This window comes from Ursus americanus, chromosome 11 (assembly GCF_024610735.1).
Source record: "Ursus americanus isolate L20-20 chromosome 11, mUrsAme1.1.p, whole genome shotgun sequence".
NCBI classification, from domain to species: Eukaryota; Metazoa; Chordata; class Mammalia; order Carnivora; family Ursidae; genus Ursus; species Ursus americanus.
The window spans coordinates 75,367,378-75,390,370 of record NC_142137.1 but is presented as its reverse complement, the minus strand read 5'-3'; positions in this window follow the sequence as shown (position 1 = coordinate 75,390,370).

The window sequence follows — 22,993 nt, the reverse complement described above, 5'->3', positions numbered from 1 at the left end:
GGCTTCTGTTGGGGGGAAGGGAGACAAACCCCGACGGGAGAGTTGATGTCTTGCTTCCCTCCACGTGAACTCGTCTGGCTGGAGGCTTTCCCCTGCCTTTCTGAGCTGAAGGTGTAGGTTGGGGTCCTCGTGGAGAAAGCAGCTCCGTTTAGGGCCGACCTCGCGTGTTCCATCGGCCGCCAGTCCCTAGCGCCCCTTCCCGCCTGCGGCTCCTCCGTGCACACGAGAGCGGAGGCGTGTGGTGGGTTTGGCCAGGGTGTCCAAGGAGATTCAGAGGGACTTGAGCAGCACAGGAGACCCCCCACCGATGCAGCTGTATTTCTCCGAGCTCTGCCCCATCCGAGCAGAGACAGAGGAGCACACGTCTAGTCTGGCGCCGAGACGCGCGCAAGCCCGCCCCTCGGCAGGAGGAGGCGTGGGGTTTCTGAAGGTACGGTGGAGTCAAATACAGGGGGGCCACGGGGGACACTCGCGTTAGGACCACAAGGTGCAGGACAGGCCGTCTGGGGAGACAGGACGGGACAAAGCCCTGATTTCATCCGGGAGGTGACATAATCGCGGAGGGTGAGACCAGGTCTGTGTACATCAAACAGGAGGCCTCTGAACAATCTAGAAATCAAAGAGGGAAGTGGTTTTGGTTGGCCGGTAGGTGATTCTTGGAGGGAGCTTAATGCACATTTTACTCGAGAAATAAAAACAAGACGACCCGGACCGCTGATCAGGAGGCCGGCATGAGGCTCAGATTCGATCTCCACACACTCACTGCACTGTGATTTGTACACGTCCGTGACGGGCTGGGCTGCTGTCTGTCCACAGCCCCCGGGGCCGTGCCCCCCAGGACCGACAGGAGCGAGGCATCGCTGGAGCGGGACACATTCTGTGGAGAACCGGCTGTGCAGTCCTGTGTTTCCCTTCCGGGCAAGGCTCCCACACAGAGCAGTCCGGCCGCCTCCCACCGGCCTGCGTTCCAGCAGAAGCTGCCGTCGAGTGCGGGCCGCGCTCAGCCCCGGGGCCACGAGCGCACACGCCTGCGCGTGCCAGCTGCGGGTGCATGTGGCATCCTGAGTCACAAGGATCCGGAAAGGGGTCCATGATCGCCGGGAGGGGAGATGGTTCTGGGACAGAGTCCTGGCCTTACCCCTCCCTGGCGGCCGGCAGCGCCCACTGTAGGTTCAATGCAGGTCCCTCCCGGGGTTTCTGTGGGTTTCGACATCTCAGGCAGGTTTTGCTCGGTGACTCTGAGTTTCACAAAGTCGAGTTTTGGCCCTGGCAGCGGAACGGGCAGGGGCTTGCAGAGAAACCCATGAGCCGCCCCACAGCATCATGGCCCTGGTCTGGTGGCCCGCCGTGAAGCAGAAACCCAGGATCTGCCGTGCAGGGTTCTGTGAAGGACAGAAACACCCTCAAGCGGCTCGGACTGGGCCACAGCCTGCAATCCCAGTGGGGGAGGGAACAACCCAGGACCTCTGGGGACGGCCCAAGCCTGGCCAAGCCTCTGTAATCCCCAGGCAGTGACTCGGCGGGGGGAGAGGTGGGGAGGTCCGGGATGGACGGGAGCAGCCCGTGTTAGCACAGCGAGGGGCCATCAGCGCCGGGGAAACGGGTGGGCACGCCAGCCAAGAAGTCTGGGCCTTGAGCTGCCAAGTGTCAGCCCACAGCCCCAGCTGACCCTCACTGTCCTTACACAATGTGGGCGGCCCGGCCCCTGGGCGGTCACGGGGCCTGGTAGCTGCAGGCTGGCCTCACAGATGGGTTTCCAGCTCACGTCTCCTGGCACAAGAGTGCTGTTGCTTTCTCCAAAGAACGGCTGTTTCACGCCAAACACATCAAATGCATTGTGAGAAGTGACATTTAGATCCCCCGGTTTCCAGCAGATACCCTGGCATACACCTCGACACCGTGGCTTAGTCAGGACATCACCTGGGCCAGTTAGGTCAACTGCCCACGGGTGGGTAGGGCCAACTGCCCAGGAGGAGCGAGGAGGAGGGCTCCCCCCAACCCCTGCCATGTTCGCCCGCCTGTCCCTATGGCTCCCAGGACACGCTGGGACTCACCTTAGGGCTGCACCGGTGAGCCTTCTCTCTGCTATCACTGTATGTTAAAGGACAGTCTGACTGCAAGTTAATTGTGAGCCTCTAAAGGGTTTTGAAAAAAAAAATTGAGTAAAAAGAAGAAAAAGTGTTAGTATAATAAAACTCGGTTATGCTCTATTTTATATGGTATTTATTTACTTTCAGATTGTTGTTTATTATTTATATAAATTTGTTTTGTTGTTCCGTGGATTTATTTTTCTAATTCTGAAAATTGCTTAGTTATTCTGGGTTGGGACAGAATGCAAGTAATCTTTCCCACTTAAAAATGGAATTATTTTTCTTTTTAATATGGTTTCGGGAACAAATGGCATTGTTAAACCAGACATATATATTAAATGTGTCACTGTATGTTTAACTGTGACTATTTAAAGCCATGTACTTAAGGTTGTACTTGGTACCATGCACACACTCCGCACCCACCACGTGAAGACACAGCCTCTCCGTGAGGAATGACCCCCGGGAGTCGCGACCTTGCAGATGAGAATCTCTGTGGTCAAGAGGAGAGTTCCAGCTACTCTGGGAAGAGGCAGGGATCCCCGCAGGACGGTTCCATCACATTTTGGACATTCTTTCCGTGTTTGGGGAGAATCGTCCAGGACGGAGGCTCGTCCCGGGCGAGCGAACAAGGAGGTGCGTCCAATGGCCCCTCCTGGCATCGTGTGTCCAGCTGACTCCCTTCGGGCTGTCACATGTCATCCACTACAGCACGGGATACCTGCCCATTCCGGAGTCCAGGGCAGGAATGCCAAAGTATCTCATCTACAGGACTTCTTAGATAACCTCTTTTTAAATTCCCAAGATCTTTCTTATCTTTCAGAGATTAAAAAAACGGGAGTACACCTTAAATTTTTTTAAAGATTTTATTTATTTATTAGAGAGAGAACACGAGCAGGGGGAGGGGCAGAGGGAGAAGCAGACTTCCCGCTGAGCAGGTCATCCCTGTGATATTTATTTCTTAATTAGGACATCAGTTGCTGTGGAAAACAGTATGGTGGTTCTTCAAAAAGTTAAACACAGAGTTCCCATGTGACCCCACAAGTCCACTCCTAGACACACACCCCAAAGGCCTAGAAACGGAAACTCAGACAAATACTTGCTCCCAGGGGACGCCTGGGGGCTCAGTCGGTGAAGCATCTGCCTTTGGCTCAGGTCATGATCCCAGGGTCCTGGGGTCGAGTCCCGCATCGGGCTCCCTGCTCAGCGGGGAGTCTGCTTCTCCCTCTGCCCCTCCCCCCCGCCTGTGCTCTCTCTCGCTCGCTCTCTCTCAAATAAACAAATAAAAATCTTTTTAAAAAAAATACTTGTCCCTGAACGTTCTTAACACATCGTGCACGGCAGTGAGAAGGTGGAAACGGCGTCAGTGTCCTGCCGCAGGTGAAGAGGTGGCCGATCGTGGCCTGTCCGCACAGCGGTGCATCACTCAGCCGTCCCAGGAGAAGGTGCAGGAAGCTTTAGGAAGTCGGGCATGCACGGACCCGAATAACACTGTGTTATGTGCTGAACAGCCGTGTTTATCCCGAGTACCCGGAGCAGCTAAGAAGAGACGTAGCCGACAGCAGGTGCCGGGGGCCGCGGGGCACCGGGATGACTGCACGGTGGGCACAGAGTTTCTTTTGGGGGTGATCACATGGTTTGGAACTAGACGGAAATAATGGTGTCGCCGTGTCGTGAATGCACGAAACCTCCAGGTGGTACCCGTTAAAATGGCTAATTCTGTCTCCATAAACGTCACGTTGATGAGAAAAAGGACGGTGAGGAGCGTAGGGTCTAAGTGCGTCCGTGCTCCGAAAGCAGCCGCCAGACTCGTCGCCAGAACTGGGGGCAGGGCGTTTGCTTTGTGAGCACAGGGTGTCGGGGGAGCACAGACAGGTCGGCGGGACCGTGGGGACGCCCCAGCCCCCTCCCTCCTCTCTCCGGTCCTTTCTCCTCCCAGGACTCCTCATTCCCTCTGACCTCGGTGGGATCCTGACCTGGGAGGAAAGAAAACCCTGGAGAGGTGACAACAGACTTGAGTCGGTGTCTGTGACCTGATTTCAGACCCTGACTTACACCATCTGAGCCTTGCTCTTCCCACCGAGACGGGCGGTCCTATCTTCCCTGAGCCTCCCTGAGAGGAAGCGGGGGGAGGTGTGTCAGGCTCATTGTGACCCGGGGGTGGCCCCTGCCCCTCCATGTGGGCGCGGCCAAGCTGGGGCGTCGGGGGACTGCAGCCGGAGAGGGAGGTGCTCAGGAGGGTTACCCCTGCTTCTGGGGGGATGGCTCGGCAGACGTGCCCTGGGGAAGGCGCTGGGCCCTCACTGCCGAGTGTCCGCAGCCCGGCCTCGCCCCGCGCCGCCCTGCCTCACCCCTGCAGCCCCCCCTCGCTCGCCCCGCACCCCCTGACTCTTCCACAGACCCGCGTTGTGAGAGCCAGAGCCTGCGAAGCCACCACGGAAAGTGAGGACACAGCAAGTGTGCTCCTCTGACCGCTAAGTCTTGCCTTGTTTCTCAAGACCTCCTGGACCTCGAGGTGTCGAAACTCCCGCACTGGGAACTTCGTTCAGATGCTGCGGGTGCACGTGCATGTGTGTGCGTGTGCACACGTGTGTGCACGTGCGTGTTTGGGGAGTGAAGGCTGGAACAGATGCTGGGCACGCACCACAGTGTTCCAGGCCTTCTGTGTTTCCTGTTGGTACCCGTCGTCCCACGAGGAAACAGAGGCCGGGTCCGGCGGCTTCTCTGAGTTCCCGTGAGCAACTCCATCTCTCTGGGAGTGTGGATTGGGGGAGCTGCTGCCTTCCGACGGAAGATTCCTGCCTTTTCTTCCTGCAGAACGGGACTGTTATGTGGCCGCCTGCACTTGGGGATGGGCCGTGCTGCAAGGGGGGGGGCCTTCCGAGTCCTCAGCAGGACTCCGTCCCCAGCGCAGCCTCCCACGCCGGGATGCTGAGCGCCAGCCTCCCGGGAGCACGCCGGCCCGTCCTCACCTGCAGCCCAGGTGTCTTCGCGTCTGCAAGAGTGTGGCTGAGCTCAGAGTCAGGGGGATCAAACTGCGGGTTAATGGAGTAAATGATTGTGGCAGACGGCTGTGCTTCCGGGAGCCCGTGTGATGCAGTCGTGCAGACCCCGGGACTCGGACGGGGCTTGGGTATGTCCTTCGGGCCACGTAGGAAGCCAGGGTCCCGTCCCCACACCCTCGGCTTGCGTGACGCGTGGGTGGGAGGCTCTGAGCAGAGGCGCGCGTGGCCGGCAGGCAGCCTGTGAAATGCAGTTTTCATTGTTGTTTGCACGGAAGTTTGTTTCTAGCCTCAGCCCCGATGACGTCTGGACACTTTGAGTGTCGCGTCTCACGTTGGGCAACTCTGCACCCCTCGTGGGCTCAGCCACGAACCGGCCGGCTGTGTGTCTCTGGGAAAGTGACCTGCCTATCCTGAGCTTTGGTTTCCCCGTCTGTTCCACGGCAGAGGTAACAGATCCCTTTCAGGGTTGCTGCAAGAATGAAAGGACATTCAAAGCAATGACTGAAACTGGGCTTGAGGTGATTTGGAGAAGGTAGGGGGTGAGAAGCGAGAGGAAGACTGTGGGCAGGAACGATGCACGCACGCTGCAGGGAGGACAGGGCCTCCGGGAGCCATGGGAGACTCTGGAGGAAGAGCAGCTGGGACCGTGAAGCTGCTGAGGACAGAGCTGGCATGGGGAGCCTGAGCCGGGCTCAGGGAACTCGGAAACACTCCGTGCAGAGGCTCTGCAGGGGGGACGGGGACCCGGCTCACTAGCGGGGAACAAGCCACTGCGGGAGCTCACCAGGCACCTCGGCTCCTCCTAAACCCAGAGGAAGGCCGTCAGCAGCATGGAGGGTTTGCAGTTCGGTCCTGCCCTAGAAAACTGAGTGGGTGAGGGTACATCCTTGGAAGGGGTCCTGAAGCCAAGATGCCGGTAGCAGCAAGCAAGCCTCCACCTTCGTCTGGACCCTCACATTGCGTCTGTCTTATGAGAAAAACTACAAGCACCCATTAAAAATATGTAGGACAAAGTTCCTAAAAGAACTGAAAACAAGGAGGGGAGTCTGGCTGAAAGTGATACACCCTCATGGCAGTGACAGGTGGCTTGACACAGGTGTGCACCTGCTTGTCCCCCTGGGTGCGGCTCACGGGCGGACGGAGCGGCTGCACAGACAGCCTTTGTAATGGAGCCTCTTTCCAAGCAGAACTTCTGTTAGGTCTCGGCAGGACCAAAACGAGGCCAAGAAAGCTGGAGAGGAAAGGGGAGCCCGTAGGGCTCGAGGCTCCTCCCCGCACCTTCCAGAAGATCCACTGCGACCCACCCTGGCCAGACTGGGCACATGTGAGACATGGGGGCTGTGGGCACCCTGTGCGTGGAGCGCGAAGCTGGAGCAGCGAGCCCGTGGTGGGTGAGGCTCCGGCACGGAGGGTAACCTCCCCGCACAGCAGCGTCCGGACGGGGCGCGGAAGTGTCTCAGCAACACCTGGGTCCTAATCAAATGTCCTGGGTGTAACCTGCCAGAGGAATGCGTTTGCAAAAGCTCCAACGTGTTCCTCTGTGTGTCAATTCGCTGGAAGACAGCCGTGCTGTTGGAAAAAGGGTAGGGAGCCGTGGAGCGCAGACACAGGGGCGGCAGGGAGGGAGGGCGGCCGCAGGGCCAGCCAGCGGGCTTCCCGGGCAGCGTGTAAAGGCCCAGACGGCTCCATCCTCAGAGGCCCGGGCAGTCACGCCGTGATGCTTATCAGAGTTTGCTGGTTTCAGCCTTTAGGACCCCAAAAGATTAGTTTCCTTGGGTCGATTCTCTAATAACCAAGGAAACTTTGTAGTTGGGCTTGGTCCTAGCTTGGCTCGCCCAGAGCGGGGCACGGCCTCTGGCGCGGGATGAGCTCATTCATTTGGGAGGTGGTCCTGGGAAGCTGGACCGGGAGCTGGGAGGGGAGCGGACTAGCACGCACACCCAGGGTGTGAATCGCTGTGGGCAACCCGGCTCCGCACTCCCCAGGCTGCGGCAGGAACCCCACGTCCCTGTGAAAGGAAGGAGTCTGGGCGTTTGTCCACCCCCAGCCCTGGGCTCCCCCGTCCCTCAGCCCTGGGCTGCAATCACCTGTGCGCTGTGCTGGAGGAAGGTGGCTGCAAGGGGCTCACGCGAGGCAGGAGGGACAGCGGTGTCACCGCGGCTGCAGCTCATACGGAGCAGGTCCCAGGGGATGGCTGTCACTCAGGTGTTCCCGCGGGAGACGGTTCTGTCCCGGGTGGGCCGTCCCAGGCAGGACAGGCCACGTCCAGGCACTCGCGTCCTGCTGGAGCCGCTGTCCTCCGACTGTGCTTGGTCCTTCCTCCGAGAGCCTGCCTGGGACACGCCCCCGTGGCATGTGCCTTGGTGTCCCAGCCGGGCTTCTGCCACGTTCATCCCAAGGACTGGCACCCCAGGGGCCCAGCGGAGAGGTCACCATTTTGAGTTCACAACAGCATTGTGCGCCGCGCTGGGACTCCCGAGGCACTGTCCGTGTCTGGGCAGGATTCCTGTGCCTGGAGCGGCCCTGTCTTGGTCGTGGGACGCTGGTGGAGAGGAAGAGGGGCGGGCTGCGGGGGAAGGAAGGGGCGTCGCGAGCACCCGCCCCACGCAGATGTGCCATTTTTGCCTTCCTTCTGCACCTCAGGCCGAACCCCGACCCGAAACCCTACGTGGGCACAGCCCGCCTTGGTAGCATCAGGATATGAGGATTCTGTTTGAACAGATTTGACGAACTCAGAGAGCTCAAGGCTTTTGCAGGACTGAGTGGGCCTCGGCACAGGGCCTGGAGCTGGAGTCCCAGGGTTCTGGTCGCTGTGCCCGCTGCACATGCCCTGTGCCCAGCACCGCCTCACCTGAGCCCTGCGGCTCGATCCCCGAGGCGATGAGGCAGAGCAGAGGGGGCCTGGCGTCGGGGGTGAGGAGGCCAGCACCTCCCTGCGGGTCTGAAAGAGCAGAAAGTGGGGAGGGGGGATGGGATTCAGAGGGTGGGATCAAGGGTCCGGTCGGGGGTTATGTCCGGCGGAGACGGGGCGTGAGGATGAGGGAGAAGCTGGGCCCTCGAAAGGAGGCGTGCGAGGCTGAGGAGGGCCGCGGAGCCGTTCCGGACGTGCTGTCCCTGGGCACGGGCACGGGGGCGCAGGCTGTCCGTGCCAGCCGAGCGAGGATGACTAGAGACTGAAGAGGCAGGAGGCGTGGGGGCCTGTTTTTCCTGCCACCCTCGCCTCCCCCCTGTGGCTCGTCCTGCTTAGCGGAAGATGATGGAAGGGAGATTGCTACCGAATTACCTTCTGGAGGCAATAAAATTTAAACTTAAAATACAATTCAAGTATAAAAAGGAAAACTAGAAATTTGATACCTTATTTTCTCACTTAGTTTTAATAACAAATGAGCTGGTCCAGGAAGACCGAAGGATCCTTTTCTGCAAGTGGGGGCCTCAGTGGACTCCCTAAGACGCTGTGTATAATGTTCAAGCAAAACGTGAGGGAACCAGGGCCCCCGTTTTGACCCTGTGACCCTGGGGTATTATTTTATCCGTGCGTGAACACAAGTCACCTTTCGTAGAATTCAGGCCCTGCTTTGTAACAAGAAGCCTACGTTTTGGGCACAAAGTCCAGGCCTGTGGTTTCGGAGCTGGCTAAATCACGGAGCGCGGGGAACCCTGCAGGTGCGCAGAGACTCTCCGAGCGCCATGGGACCCCGGGGGCTCAGCACACGGCCTTCCCTTCCCTTCACTGAGTCCCTCAGAGCACACCCCGATTTCGCATCGCTGGCTGTTGTCAGGGCCCTCCCGGGGCTCAGGGACCCACCTGTCACTCTTCCACCAGGATTTGGAAGTTTTAAGTCCTGCTCTTTGCTTAATTGTGTGTATGTTTGTTTTTCTGTCTGGGACCCACTTCAGTTTTTGCCGGCACCGTTTTGAGTTTATCTTGTGTCCAGGTTCCCCTAGTAGTTTAATAAACTATGAGTTTTGCATCTTTTAATAACACTAAACTATGGGGCATTAATCTTAACTTGGTGTTTCATATATTTTCTTATTTTTACACTGAAGTCGTCTTCAACATTTTAAGTCCAGAAATCTTAGTGAAGAAAAGCTAAAAACCCAGAAATAGCTATTATATTACTTGCCAAAACATGACTTAAAAAACATTTCTTTGAAAAAAAAAAATCGGCAAGTCATTTGTGGTTCCGTTAATGGCTAGTGAGAATACATCTAGCTTTTACTTTATTATGAAATGGAAAGTTTCAACATCTACCTTAAATAAGTAACATGAATTTCTTAAACACCAAGATTCCAAGTTTCCCAGAAAAGAGCAATTAGGATTACCCAAGCTAGGAAGAACCCAGATTGCTGGGGCTGATTGCCTCTGGCCGCACACAGAGCTCCCCACACGCATACCCAGACACTTGCCTCTTCAGGGTCTGGGGATGTGGGAGAGAACTGACCCATCGGGGCCGGGCCGCAGATGTGCGTGCCTGTGGTCAGCGCGGTTGCAGACGCAGGGCCGGAGGGGCCGGTCGGAGCCAAGGTTTGCCTGACTCCCCAGAAACGAATACGGCTGCACTCCAGGCTTGTGGAGTGGGGCGTGTGGGGACCCAGGGCTCCATGTCCAGCTTGCCCTGGGGAAGGGCCACTGCCTGCGTGTGTGGGGGGGACACGGAATTAGGAAGGTAAGCAGACCTGGGCTTAGAGAACCTTCTGGTCCCAAGTACTAAAGGGACGTGCGTTACTCATCCAGGCCTCCCTCAGCAGCGTTGCATCGGACCGGCCTGGGAACCCAGGTCTTCGTGGGTCTTACACTCCTCAGATCAGAGAGAAGACCCAGCAGAGCAGAGCAAACCCTCCAGACATGGAGGGTTCATGTGAGTGGATCCCACCCGTCGGCGCCACAGGGAGAAGCCAGGGTGACGCCGTGGCCGGGCTGGACGTGAGCTTGCTACTGTGAACAGTGGCCACGGCCGAGCCCGTGTGTCCACGGCAAGCAGAGCAGTGTCCCGTGCTGGGTAGGAAACCCTGTGTTTTGATCTCATGTAATAATTCGGCTCCCGACGCACAGAAAAGGAACAGCGCACAGACCCCACATTCTGCCTTAGAAGTGGTTACTTTTTGCAGTTCACGGGGTGTTTCACATCTCGTCGCGTGAGCCCCAGTCTGACCACGTGTCCCTGTTCTCCTCAGCTGGACGGGCTGGAGGGGCCGTCCTGGGTTCCCAGGGTCTGACCTCGCCAGAGTGGGACCCCTGGGCGTGACTGCAGGCCTGTGTCTAATCGGGTCTCCCTCTGCCCTGCGCCCAGTCAGGGCGACCCTCGGGCTTCCCCAGAGGCCAACTCACCGGCTCCGAGTTGAGAGCTTGCCCTGCCCTGAATGTCGTCCCAGTGTCCCAACACCTGGCAATCTACCTGTGACCTGGGGGCCCCCATCCTGGGCCCTGGGCTCTGTGCTCCTGGACCTGGGGGTCCTTCCATCCTGCTCCTGGAGACCCCTGAGCAGACCCTGCAGGTGGAGATGGCACATCCCGTGACAGAAAGCTTCGGGACGATTTCCTGCACTTCACAGCTGGGACCCGGACCTGAAGAGGACACGAGGGCTTCTGTCCAGCTCCAGCGTCCCCTGCCCAATGTTCTCCCGCAACAGCAAATGTATGTTGAAAGTCTTTTCGACAATGAAGTAGACGAACATAAGTGATGGGGGAGCAGAAGGCCAGCTGAGGACGAAGCAGAAGCTGACACCACCCCCCACCATGGGATGTACGTGACATCCCTCAGGCACCCCCGGCTGCCCTAAAGGAAGAAGAAATAGTTAACCTATAGAGACCACAACCCTGCAAGACCCGAGTCTCCCTCAGTTTACAAATGTCTTAACGAGCTACAAGAACAAAGCATTTCTCGGGGCGCCTGGGTGGCACAGCGGTTAAGCGTCTGCCTTTGGCTCAGGGCGTGATCCTGGCGTTATGGGATCAAGGCCCATGTCAGGCTCCTCTGCTGTGAGCCTGCTTCTTCCTCTCCCTCTCCCCCTGCTTGTGTTCCCTCTCTCGCTGGCTGTCTCTGTCTCTGTCAAATAAATAAATAAATCTAAAAAAAAAAAAAAAAAAAAAACAAGAACAAAGCATTTGTATCAGTAACGAGCTTCCGGAAGGGAATGTAGATACAATTGAATGTCCTTGTAACCTGCAGCCCATTGACAGATACTTGAAGCGACCAGAGTGTAATGTTCCTCCAGGAAGCCCCCAACTATCTTCATGTTAATACCTTGCTGGAGGGTAAACAGCCTTCCCTTGACAATGGCCAGGCTTCTGGTATCCCTAGTCTCTTTAACATATGAAAGTACTTTCTGGAAACCTCCCTGTTTCCTTACCTCCCCCAACCCCATAGCATATAATCAGCCCCCCTCACAACCCGGGCAGCAGCTCTTTCTGCCCACGGGTCCTGTCCTTCTGCTTTAATAAGCCACCATTTTGCCCCAAGGACGTCTCAAGAATTCTCCCTTGGTCGTGGGCTTGGACTCCACCCCACCGAGCATCACCTGTATCCCTCAAACCCATCTTAGGTACACAACATAAAATAAAGCAATCACTAAGCAACACCTGATTTCTTCATGATCAAGACTCTCCTTGGACCCACGTGTGTTTCATGTATATATATTATATAATAATATATACATAACATCGTCTAAATACGTGCTAGTTCTCTTTCTGTTTTTATATTAAGCTGTATTCATTATTTTCCTGAAAATGAACTAGATTTTAGGCAGCAAAACAGTTGTGTCTACTTATGATTCCAAACATGCTATGCTTTCTTTGGGTAACCATAGATTTAATGGCACTTATGGATGTTTTACAAGGCATTTGACAATTAAGTAAATTTGGTTTTTCATTCAAACATGCGCTTTGGAATAGAGGACAGTGTGTACAAACGATCTGTAGGCTCACCTATTTTCTGGATATGGGTGCAATATTTACAGATGTAAATTGTTTCCTCACCCACCAAACACAAACAAGCACACAGCTTCACACACACACACACCCCGGGAGAAAACCACCTCCACGCAGAATTCACGTTTACAAACGTGCCCGCTTTCAGACTGTGGCCATGTGGGAGTCGGAAAGAGTGTTTGTTTCACATCTCAAAACAGTCTCTTCACCCAAACGGGTAAATGAGAAAAGGGAAATGAGCCTTGCACTTCGGAGGGTGCGGAATTGCTAACTGTACATGGAAAGGGATTATCTTTTCTAGCTGTTGAAAGTAAGAACCAAAAAACCCGACAGGTTCTTTGGACCCTGGTGTGCTGCCCGACTTGAGTCAGGACCTGGGGCGTAGCCCAGAGAAGAGTCCTCCTGGGGCTGTGCTACTATGCACAGACCTGTTCGTGTAAAATAAACGTGACTGCGAATCTTTGGATTTTGAAACCTTGAGAAATACCTTCCCCACTTCCTGTCCAGTTTCTTGTATAGCGAGATTACACACGGTGACAGCGAAAGATTGCGGAATGGAGGCGGAACATTGTACCAAAGCTGTTGGAGTCCCGAAGTCACACGCACGTTGCTACGTATTTGCATTCCTGTGCCGTGTTTTCTTATCGCCGTGGTGATAGGACATTAATAATTCCTGATTTCATCGGTAGGAAACACAATGTATGTGATTGTCCATCCATACCGCTCACCATTGTACTGACAGACTCGAACTCAAAGCTTGTCAGTACAATGGGTTACATCAGTCCTGGGCCCGCTGAGATGAGCTTGCGGTTTTCTATAAGCAAACGTGTGGTATAATTTCAAGGCTATTTTGCTTCAACAAAGGCAACGGAATATTTTCTACATTGCATTGAAAGTCTCCGTTGGTGAATCTGTCCTTTACTAGATGGAAGTTCATCAGGGACAGATGTATTTGTATGTGGACAGATATCAGAAGTGAAAACTGCCCTTACTTCGAGAAAGGTTTGGTTGTAAAATGCCCTGTGTTGTGGCGTGGGGGGGGGGGGGTAGGGAACAGAGGGGAGTCGGGCCTTCTCAGCCCGCCGTGAATAGAGTGTCTTCCCAGCAGAAGCTAAAAGGCTGTCACCGTGGCAGGCGGGTCAATGGTTTCCACAAAAGCAAGAGGAAAGACTAAACCTCTCGGTGTTTTACGCAGATTATCAGATGCATGACGGAAATCATTGATGTTGAAATGCAGACTCTGCACATGGGAGTGCTTTTCCCTGCTTACAAAGCCCAAAACATCCCTGAGAGGCGTGCAGGTGGGGAGGGGAGGGGAGAGAGAGCAGGAATGCATCATCTGGGGTTGGCTGCCCTCGGGCCCGCTGAGCCTCAGCTGAAGGGCAGACCTGTGGGGTGCACACACCTGTCCTTTGGGGCTGCGCTCAGGAAGCTTCTCTGAGAAGCTGGCGGAGCTCCCAGGGGCTGGCAGCAGGGCTCAGCACGCTTACCGACGTGGGCTTGAGCTGAACACAGGATCTCGAGTTTCCCCGGCACCTGCACGGGCAGAATCTGGCCACAAAGGGTGAAATATTTGGACAGTCAGCTCCACTCAATGCTATGTCATCAGTGACGGTGTGATGCAGGCACACGTGGGGTCGGGGGGTTCTGGGCTGGCCCGCACTGCGCCGTGCGTCACGGCCCGCTGGTAAGCTGGCGCTGTCCGTGTGTCCTTGTCCTTGAGGGTGGAAACTGTCCCCCTTTCTGTATGAGGGACACTAAAGCACAAGTACGACTTCCCGGGAGAGGTGGGTAACGAGAACCCCTAAATATCTGCTCCTGACCATCAAGAAGGGGCTAAGGGCCCGTGCTCCAGGAGCTTACAGAGTCTTTATGTCCCTTAATCCAGAGGACCCGGAGCTCTGCACACGGCCTTCTTCGCCCCGGCGCGGTGTTCACAGATCAGTGCCAAGGGCGAGTGAATGCTTACCCCGAATCATACAAGCATCTTCTGGAAAAGCCGCGGCTTCTCGTGAAATGAGCCGCTGCAGACTCCACGTGGCATCACTTTTTCTAGGGAGAAGTCTCAAAAGGGAGCCTCCCTTGGCTCCGTGTCTTATAACTGAGGACACGTGCAGGGAGCCCTGGCCTGGCCTCCTGCAGACCTCACCACCGTGCCCACCGCCCCCTGTGCCTCACCGCCCCCATCTGCCCACCACCAGGCTGGAGTTCCGCCTTCACCGTAGACCCTGTGGTGCCTTCTCCGGGCCCACAGCCCCTCCCCGGTCCCTCCCTTCTCCACCCAGCAGCTGGACGAGGTCTTGAAAACTGAACTCTGAGGATGCTTCTTACTTGCTTAAAACCCTTTGGTGACTGTTGTTTCAGCTCAGATCCAAGCCTTGATATGAGACAACACTGAAGAAGCGTGGGACAGGCATGGGTCTGCTCCAAAGGGAGACAGGGAGGCGTCCTTGGGGAGGAGGGACAGACGCACTGTGCTGACACCCTGGGCAGGGTGGGGGCCTTCCTGGGCTGGTGTCCCTGAGGCAGCGACCCTGCTCAGGGAACCCCACTGTGGGGGTGCAGGACACGGTGGGACGTTGGGCCTCCTGGGAGACAGGATCCTTCCTCCTGCTGCAGCCCGCTCTGCCCCCAGAGCCCCTCCGGCCCAGCCCAGCAGGGCCCAGCTGGTGGGGCAGGTGTGGCTTGCACAGTCCCGGGGCCAGCATCACAACATCTAGCCCAGCTGACCGTTGGCCTGGCTGGAGTGGGAGCTGAGGCGCTGGGACCCCTCGCAGTTACCCTGCTCTGCCGTGAAGCCAGGTGGGAAGTCGCCCTTCCCTGGGAGACAGGCGTTCTGATTCTGGCTGGGAGTGGCCGTGTCTCCATTCCCCTGAAGTGCCCTCTGACCTCAAGCTGGCTGTCTGGCATCCGAAGCCGCCCCAGCACGACCCTTGAGACCAGAGGCTGGGTCCTGTCTGTCGGGGTCTCTGCAGGTGGCCAGCGGCCCGTCTGCTGACAGCACCGTGACCACACTTCCAGAGGCACCCCCGCCCAACAGGGCAGGCGACCAGGTCTGGGCTAATTAGCAAGTTTCAGAAAAGACAATCATGGCGAGGACAGAGGTGGGTGGCTCTGGTTTACGGGATGAGGCGGGGTGACTGGGGTGTCAAGCCATGCTTGAGAGGCGTCCTAACAGCAGAATGGACCTCAAGAGGACACCCACAGACACCGAGGAGGCTCAGTGCAAATGGGGTGCGGCTGTAGGAGGTCAGGGTGGGGCTTGCACCGCGGCCGGCTGGTCCTCATGGAGTTTCTACCCTCGTGTTTGACAAGGGGGCAAAGGGGAAATAAGAGTGACCAGCTGGCGAGGTGCCTGTCTGAGCTGCTGGGGATGGGGTCCCTGTCCCTCTGTCCCTGAAGGAGTTGGAGAGATGCAGGGCTCTGGGTCCTGGCATGAGCTTGCTATCCTGATCCTTCACTAGAAGCTGTTTCTATTGAATGTGCTCCCAGAACTATTAACTCAGCTCGAAAGCTGCTTTCAGAAGGTCTTCAGAACAATGTCAGGGGCTTGTGTCAGCAGGAAGGACGAGGCCACGTGTGCACTGAGTCTACCCCGTTACCGAGAAGTGTTTGCGTCTAGGCAGTATTTGCTGAGAAGCCACGTTCACAGCTCTCCAGAGGGAAGGATGGAGAATGCAACCAGTGGGCCGTTCAGCTGCTCTGAGACCTTTATGAGACTTTACTCAAAGGTTGGTTGTGAGTCTCTGTAACCTTCCTGGGGAGGTAAACCTAATCCGTAGACCTGTGCATAGAATGATTCCATAGGCGGGTGTTCATGAAGCCTTGGGAGAAGCTGCCTGCCCCGGGCACACGCTGCAGCCTCGTGCGGACAAAGAGGGCATCCTGCTGGCTCCTGCTTTAACCAACAGCCTTTGCTTTAGGGAGGAGCTTCCAGACTCCACGCTCGCTGGCCTGGCATGAGCCCGGAGGGTGAGTGCTCGGTAGGAGACACAGGAGCTTGGAAATTCCAAACTGCTCATCATGGGGGAGGGTCGCCCTCTCGGGAAGGGTTAGCGTTAGAAGAAATAAGAAGATGGGTCTAAAGGAAAGAACATGTTACCACTGGCGGCATTTCCAAAGACGTATTCTTTCATCTGAATCCCGTGATTCTTTTGTAGGAAGTTACTGATTATTGATAGATATGACATTTAGTATTTGTGACTCTTATTCCTATGGGCTAATAGGTAAGATCAATACTGCCATTTGCTGTCCTCAAGCACCAGGAGCCTTGGAAGGGGGTCCCCTCTTTCCTTGTCCTCACGTAGTAGTGATGGCCCATTGTCACCGCACAGATTTCCTTGTGGGAAGACGAGGACAGACTTGCCCACATTCCTTCCCCTCTGGTTGGGGCTGAGCTGCTGGACTGAGGTAGTTTGTTCTTTCTTTCTTTCTTTCTTTCTTTCTTTCTTTCTTTCAAGATTTTTTAATTTATTTCAGAGAGAGAGACAGCATGAGGAGGCAGAGTGAGGCAGAGGGAGAGAGAATCTCAAGCGGACTCCAGGCTGAGCGTGGAGCCCGACACGGGGCTCGATCCCACGACCCTGAGATCAAGTCCTGAGCCACAACCAAGAGTCTGATGCTCAACTGACAGCCCCCCAGGCGCCCCGAGGCAGTTCTTAAGTGTAAGGGCCACGGCAAGCACATCAGTGTCAGGATATTGATAGCAAAGTCCTGGTAACTAGTCACACAGGGAGGGTTTTAACCACCTTCACATATCTTATTGAACCTCGTCAAAACCTCGTGATGCAGGTTTGTTACTTTTATCCAATGAGAACCTCACAATAGACGCTCAGGGCGGGCTGAGACTCACCCAAATCCACTCCCATATGAGAAGCCAGTGCCGGGCAGGTGGGTCTTCCGCCTTCAAATCCGTGTTTCCCTCCAAACGCCTTATCTGAAGCCACTCAGCATGAGATTCCGCGTACAGACTCGCGAGCCCTGAGATCAGTCTGATGAAAACGCCATCGGTGGTCATTCTCACTGACCAAATGCAAGGGGAGCAAGGGAGGGAGGGAGGGAGCGAGGGAGGGAGGAAGGAAGGAAGGAAGGAAGGAAGGAAGGAAGGGGCACCTGCCATAACTGACCACTTAGGCAATCACTGTAAAAGCCCCCGGAACCTGGTCATGTTTTGGGTGAGAGATCAGCCAGCCCCAGGCTATTTCTTTCTATCCGGTGGAATAACCCTCAGTGAAAACTCCCAACCCCCCGAGGCCGGGTGGGGACACGTCCTGTCCATGATCTGCCAGCCTTTTTCTCCTGACGTGCTGTGATTACCTACAATGTTTCTGACTTTGCAAACGTGAAATTGGGAGTGCAAATCTCTACCAATCCCTTTCAAGTAAAATTCGAAATACTATTACACTGTTTGCACAGACGAAAAGGAGCCACTGAGTAAGACGGACAACAAACAAGAGATTTTAAAATATTTTTGCTCCCAGCAGAACAAAGGCTTTGTCCAGCTGGTGAGCAAGGGGGGGTCCAAGAGCATTTCGAGGGACTGAAGTACTAGGAGCCGCGTGCTGTTTGTTAAACCCTTGCCTGGCGATGCCGGGGGCAGGGCCGCCCTCTCCTCAGGCCCACACGGACTCCCTCCCTGGGAGGAACTGAGCCCAAAGCCCCAGCCCCCCGCGGAGTCTGCTGCCACACGGCTTCACGCTGAACCAGCCGCGTGCCCTCCCTCCCACCTCTGCCGGGTTTCAGTGAAGTCAGATTAACACGGATGTTTCCTTGTCGCAGGAGACAGAGCCGGAGGAAACATGTCCTCGTTCGTGACTTGGCACCGAGCACACGTCCAGCCAACTGTCCTACACGGCACGTCGGGGTGACCGGCTCCCCTGACACTCAGGTGTGCGTCAGAACCTTCTACTGCTGGTGGCCAGGAAGCAACGGATGGCCTCCTCCAAAAGCGGAGAGACTTCGCGTCATGTTTCCCCTCTGTGAGGCAGCAACCCTGTGTCCGTATTTCCATCAGTTATTGAAAGATCATTATTTCAAGATTCTGGTCAAACTTACTGCCAGTGTAGACAAGGGTCATATGGATTTATTCTTATCTAGGAGCCAGAAATCTACCATGACCACCGACTCGCGAATTGCGTTAGTGTGTATGTGTTGTGTCTCGGCTTTAAGAGAATTTTAAGCGGCTCCCTGCGGACGTGCCCCCGAGGGCGTGCTGCATGCCGCCGAGTCGGCGAAGGGCTCACATACTGTGGGTGATTAACACGTGTTCGGAGAATGGGCGCGTGTCACGTCGGCGGGAGGGACACCCGTGACTCCAGCAACGGCGTTCACACTCGCACCTGCAAGCACGTGCGCACCGTCACGTTACCGTCACGGGAGCCTCACGCCCTCAGCTCCGTGGAGGTGACGTGGCGCACCTTGCCGAGGGCGGTCCACGGCGTAAGAGACGCTCCCTCTGCAGGCGGGACTGCGAGGAGAAGCCGTCCACTCTCATTAGGTATCGGCGTTCTCGTGTGGGCTTGTCACTTCGACTCCTGAACGTGCCACCCCCTCGGCGGCGGGTCCCACCCCGCTGCAACTGCAGGGCAAACGCGCCCTAGAAGGCCGCCTGACACCCGGTCTCCGCACATAGCGCGCTCTCGCTAGAATGAGCAAGCGCGAGCCGCCTTTGGCTCGGTTGGAAATTACCTCCTGTGAGATAAGACTTTTGGCTAAAATATGATTTTAAAGATTTTCAAACACTCAAGTCTGCATTTCTGCATTAATTAAATTAAAATGGAGCCAGTGTCTCTGAAAACTCACATGATCGTAATTCGTGGGGCTTCTCCTAATTACGGCGCCCTGTTCACGCTCATCTTCCTCGCTGGCAAGGAAGAGAAATACCCAATAAGTAAGCAAACGGTCGTTCAACCTCAGGCCGGAGGAGCCTCAGGCTCTGTGGGAAACGGCGGCCGTGGAGCCGAGCCTTGGCGGCTGCTCCTTATCCATGTACGTTCATGTATTGGTCTGAGCGTGTCCTTCCGCCCTGTGGGAAGACCGTGTCCAGTGACTGCCTGTTGTATGCAGCGCAACACAACGGCCATCGAAATATGAAAATAACTAGAAGCAGAAAAGATGAAATTTTAAACCACGTATTGTAGTGTCCACTAGCAGGGAGACCTACTTACGTGCTCTACTTATGTGTTCTTTCGCCCACTTGTTTCTGTGAATTTCTGCATGTCTCCCTGTGCTTTCAGAGTCGTTCAACGCTTGATTTCAGTTCTGTCCCTCTCCTCTTGGAGTCAGGGCGCTCTCGGTGCTCCCACCCCTAGCAATCTAGGGGAGCGCAGGACAGGGGAGAGGGGCCGGTCCTGGAGGGGAGCGGTGCGGGCAGGTGCCGCGTGCTGTAGGAAACGCACCTGCATAGCCGGTGTTCTTTCTTCTGTCTGGAAGTCCAGGAACTTCCTCGGAATGTGTCTTGATACAGATCAGATTATATTGTTTTGTCAGGCAAGTCTCTGATTTCATAGAGCACCTGTCTCCTTTCCAGTTTTTCTGCCGTCTTCTCTTCTCTGGAATGTCGGGTGGGGGTGCATGCAGGGGGAGTTTGGGCAGCAAAGACCTCAGGGAGAGCCCACTGCCACTGAGCAGGGTGGGGGGTGGGGGGAGGCGCAGGCGTGGAGTTGGGGGCCGGGGAGACAGCGGACTCTGGCGTCCTGTCGCTGGAATGAGGGACTGGGCAGCAGGACAGAGGCTTGCATGATTCATGTACTGGTTCTAACTGACGGCGAGAAAGAGTTGCCGGTCCACGGCGTCGTCACCACTCAGAACAGCGGCCTGTTGTAAGTCTGCAGCGACAGACGGCACGCTGTGGGTCCGAGTGTGAGTGCTCTCAAAGCTCCGAATCTGAAACCAAAGCCGTGTGCGCTGACCCCTCCGGAAGTGCCCACGGGGCCCCCTGCTCGGTGCTCGCCGCTCTGCCCCAGTCACGTTCTCAAACTGCCAGAACCACAGGCCCTCCCTGCCACCGCCGAGGCTCCCAGAGCGGGACGCTGTGTTAACTGGCCCGGCCCGGCCCTGACCGCAGCCCCTGTGGATCCAGGCCCGTGGTCCCCACCATCGGCTGTGCCAGTTCCGAGGGACAAAACAACCTAGGTAACCCCCCGACAAGAAAATAAATGGGCTCTGTTTGTTATCCATCATTAATGAAACCCAAAGTTTTGAAGGAAACTTTCTGCCCTGGGCCCTCCCGGGAGTGGAGTCTGAGCTCTGCCCCCTCCCGGCCGTGTGGCCTCAGGGCGTCCCCAGGGACCGGGCATGCGGAAGCAGCAAGGCTCTGCGAGGTTGGAGCTATCGTTCTGTTATTTGCCCAGATCCGAAACACTGCCCACCTTGTGGGTGATGGAGAGGGCCAGGGGGGTTGCCATCCCCCGTGAGCATCTGTGCTCAGTTCCCCAAGTGCAGTACTTCAAACCCGCACAACCAAACCCACTGGTGAGTGCTATTGACAAGATTCATAAAGTATTCACGTTCCTGCTGCCTCCCTCTGTCCGTCCGTGGGGAGCAGAGAGCAGAGCCGACCTCCAGCGCAAGGACGGGGAGACAGAATCCAGGGCTCCTGGTCAAGCAGCTTGTGGGAGGGGACGCTGAGTCCTATGAGGTTTGCCATCATCCAGGGAAGGTGGGGGGTGGGGCAGCCACCCCTGACCCTGGGCGATGGAAGGGTGCCTGACCGTGCAAACCGAGCTCCTCCCAGGACCCGCTCTGGCCCTCTCCAGCGCGCCCGGGGACGCGAGCACTCAGAGCAGCCGTCATACTTCTCAGCACCAAGTAAGACACGTGCTCTGAAGGAAGAGAGGCATGGTGTCCGGACGGCTCCTTCTGGGAGGTCAGGCGTTTCTACCATCAGGACTGTTCACTGCGATCGTTCTCGGTTGTGGACTGGACGCCCCGTGTCAGGAGTCCACACCTGCCGCTTCCTCGAATGCTTGAAATAAAAAGGGACCCAAAGAGCCTGCGTCTCCGTAGGGTGGAGACCGCGTGGTTCGGAGGCAGGAAACCTCCGTTCGGATCCTGACCCCGTCATTCACAGTTCGTACCACCCCTCAGCTCCCTCCTTACCTTCTGGACGCCCCGCATCTCCAGTGTCGCGTGACCACACCTGCCACGTACGGTGGATTCACAGAGCCGTGCGGCACTCAGTCCTCGCGCCCACAGACTGTTTATCGAGGAGATACATAAAAATCATTCAGGAATTGGTCTTAACTAAATAATATTTCTTTCTTCATTTATCTAAAGGGGAATTATTTTTTAAGTGGTTTGAGAGGTTACAGATGCAGCATTGAACACAAATAGCAAGAGGATGTATTTTCAGGTCATAAAATAGTTTGAGCTCTTAAAATATAAAGTATAGGCATAAGCCTAAAAGTATAGTTTCACCACACAAAATTGCTGGGGGTTTGCCTATTCTTAACTCATGTTGCAGCAGAAAACCGCCCTCTCTCCCCACTTTGGGACGGCTGGCCGATGGCGTAGGCTGCCACGTCCCCCCCCCCCCCCCCCCCCGTGCTGCCCGTGCTCTCTGGAGAGGCGCCCGGAGCACAGCCTTCGGGGCCCGGCGGACGACTCGAAATGGTCACCCCCCTGACGTTTGGTCATCCAACCACCACTCCCTCTCTGCGTCTTCGTGCGAACCAGTGCCCACCTTCCCCAGGTGGGTCTCACCGCAGGTGCCCCGGGGTCACCTGCTGTCAGTGCCCACTGTTCGCTGCTGGACGGTGCCTTTCAGCTACTGTGTCTGCACGGACGCCTCCACTGTCCACGCACACCTGCGCTCCCAGGTCCGCCCCAGACCGCCAGAGACCCCAGCCCGGACGCTCGGTGGCCACTAAGCTCGGCGTTTCCCACGAGGAACGTCCTCGCTCACCACCCCCAACTGAGTCCCGGTTCCTGCTGCCCCATCCCCCGCGCTCACCTCCTGCGGCTGTGCCCCCCCCCCCGGGGGGGCTCCCTGCGCCCTTCCTGGTGCTCCTCAGGGCTCCTGCTGCACAGCGCCCGGGTGTAAGGCCGGTGCGTGTCCTCATCACATCTCTGTGATCGTCTGGGACTCAGCAGCAGCATCTGTCAGGTGAGTGTGTATCTTATGCTGATACTGAAGGTACAGACAGGTGCCTGGGAGCCTCGTCTAAGGCTTTCCGTCCCTGCCGCCTCTGCCGGCAGCTCTGTTCCCACGCGGCCGCGCAGCCCCGTCATCCCTCCTGTTGTGATGGGTCCTCAGGGCTGGGCTAGTGCCTAACACCTGGCTTGTGGTTCTCATCACAGGACATCACGGAAGCCTTCGCCCTGTGGGCCCCTTCCAGCACCTTCCAGGTGCAGCCGAAGTCCCTGTTCCCGTGAGCTCAGGGTAGTTAAGGGCTGACGGGTGATGGGTATTTGCACCCACGCACCAGGGAGCACTGGGAGTGACCCCGTCTGTGAAGAGCGTAAAGCGTGGTGACGGCATGGAGGGGCCAGCAGGGCGTCAGTGGGGCATCCGTAGGGAGGTGGCATGTGACAGGTGCAGCGCAAGGACAGGGGGCCAGCACACGCAGCAAAGGGAGGGCAGGTGGGAACGAGGAGTGGCAGGGACAGAGGCCCGAAGTGGGAGTGCGCGTTCATTTCAGGAGCGGAGCTGTGGGGAGGAAGAAGTGCAGTGGAGGACAGACTCACCTCGGGAGCACAGTCAGCCTTCCCAGGAACGTTTGTTCGTGCTGAAGGAGCGATTCCTTTGCCACTTTGTGGCCCACGGCCCTGGTCAGTGGCCCCAGGTCTGGCTGTTCTGAAGTCTGAGGCCCCAGGGCTCTGCTGCCCCTTTCTCTTAGCCCTGAGGCTGACTCCAGGCGCGTCCAGCACAGGCTTTCAGGGCAGGGAGGACAGGCATGGAGTGGGGATGCTGGGATTTCGGGACGTGGCAGACAGAGGCTGAAGCCCACCAATCCCACAGACGGCCCGGTGCA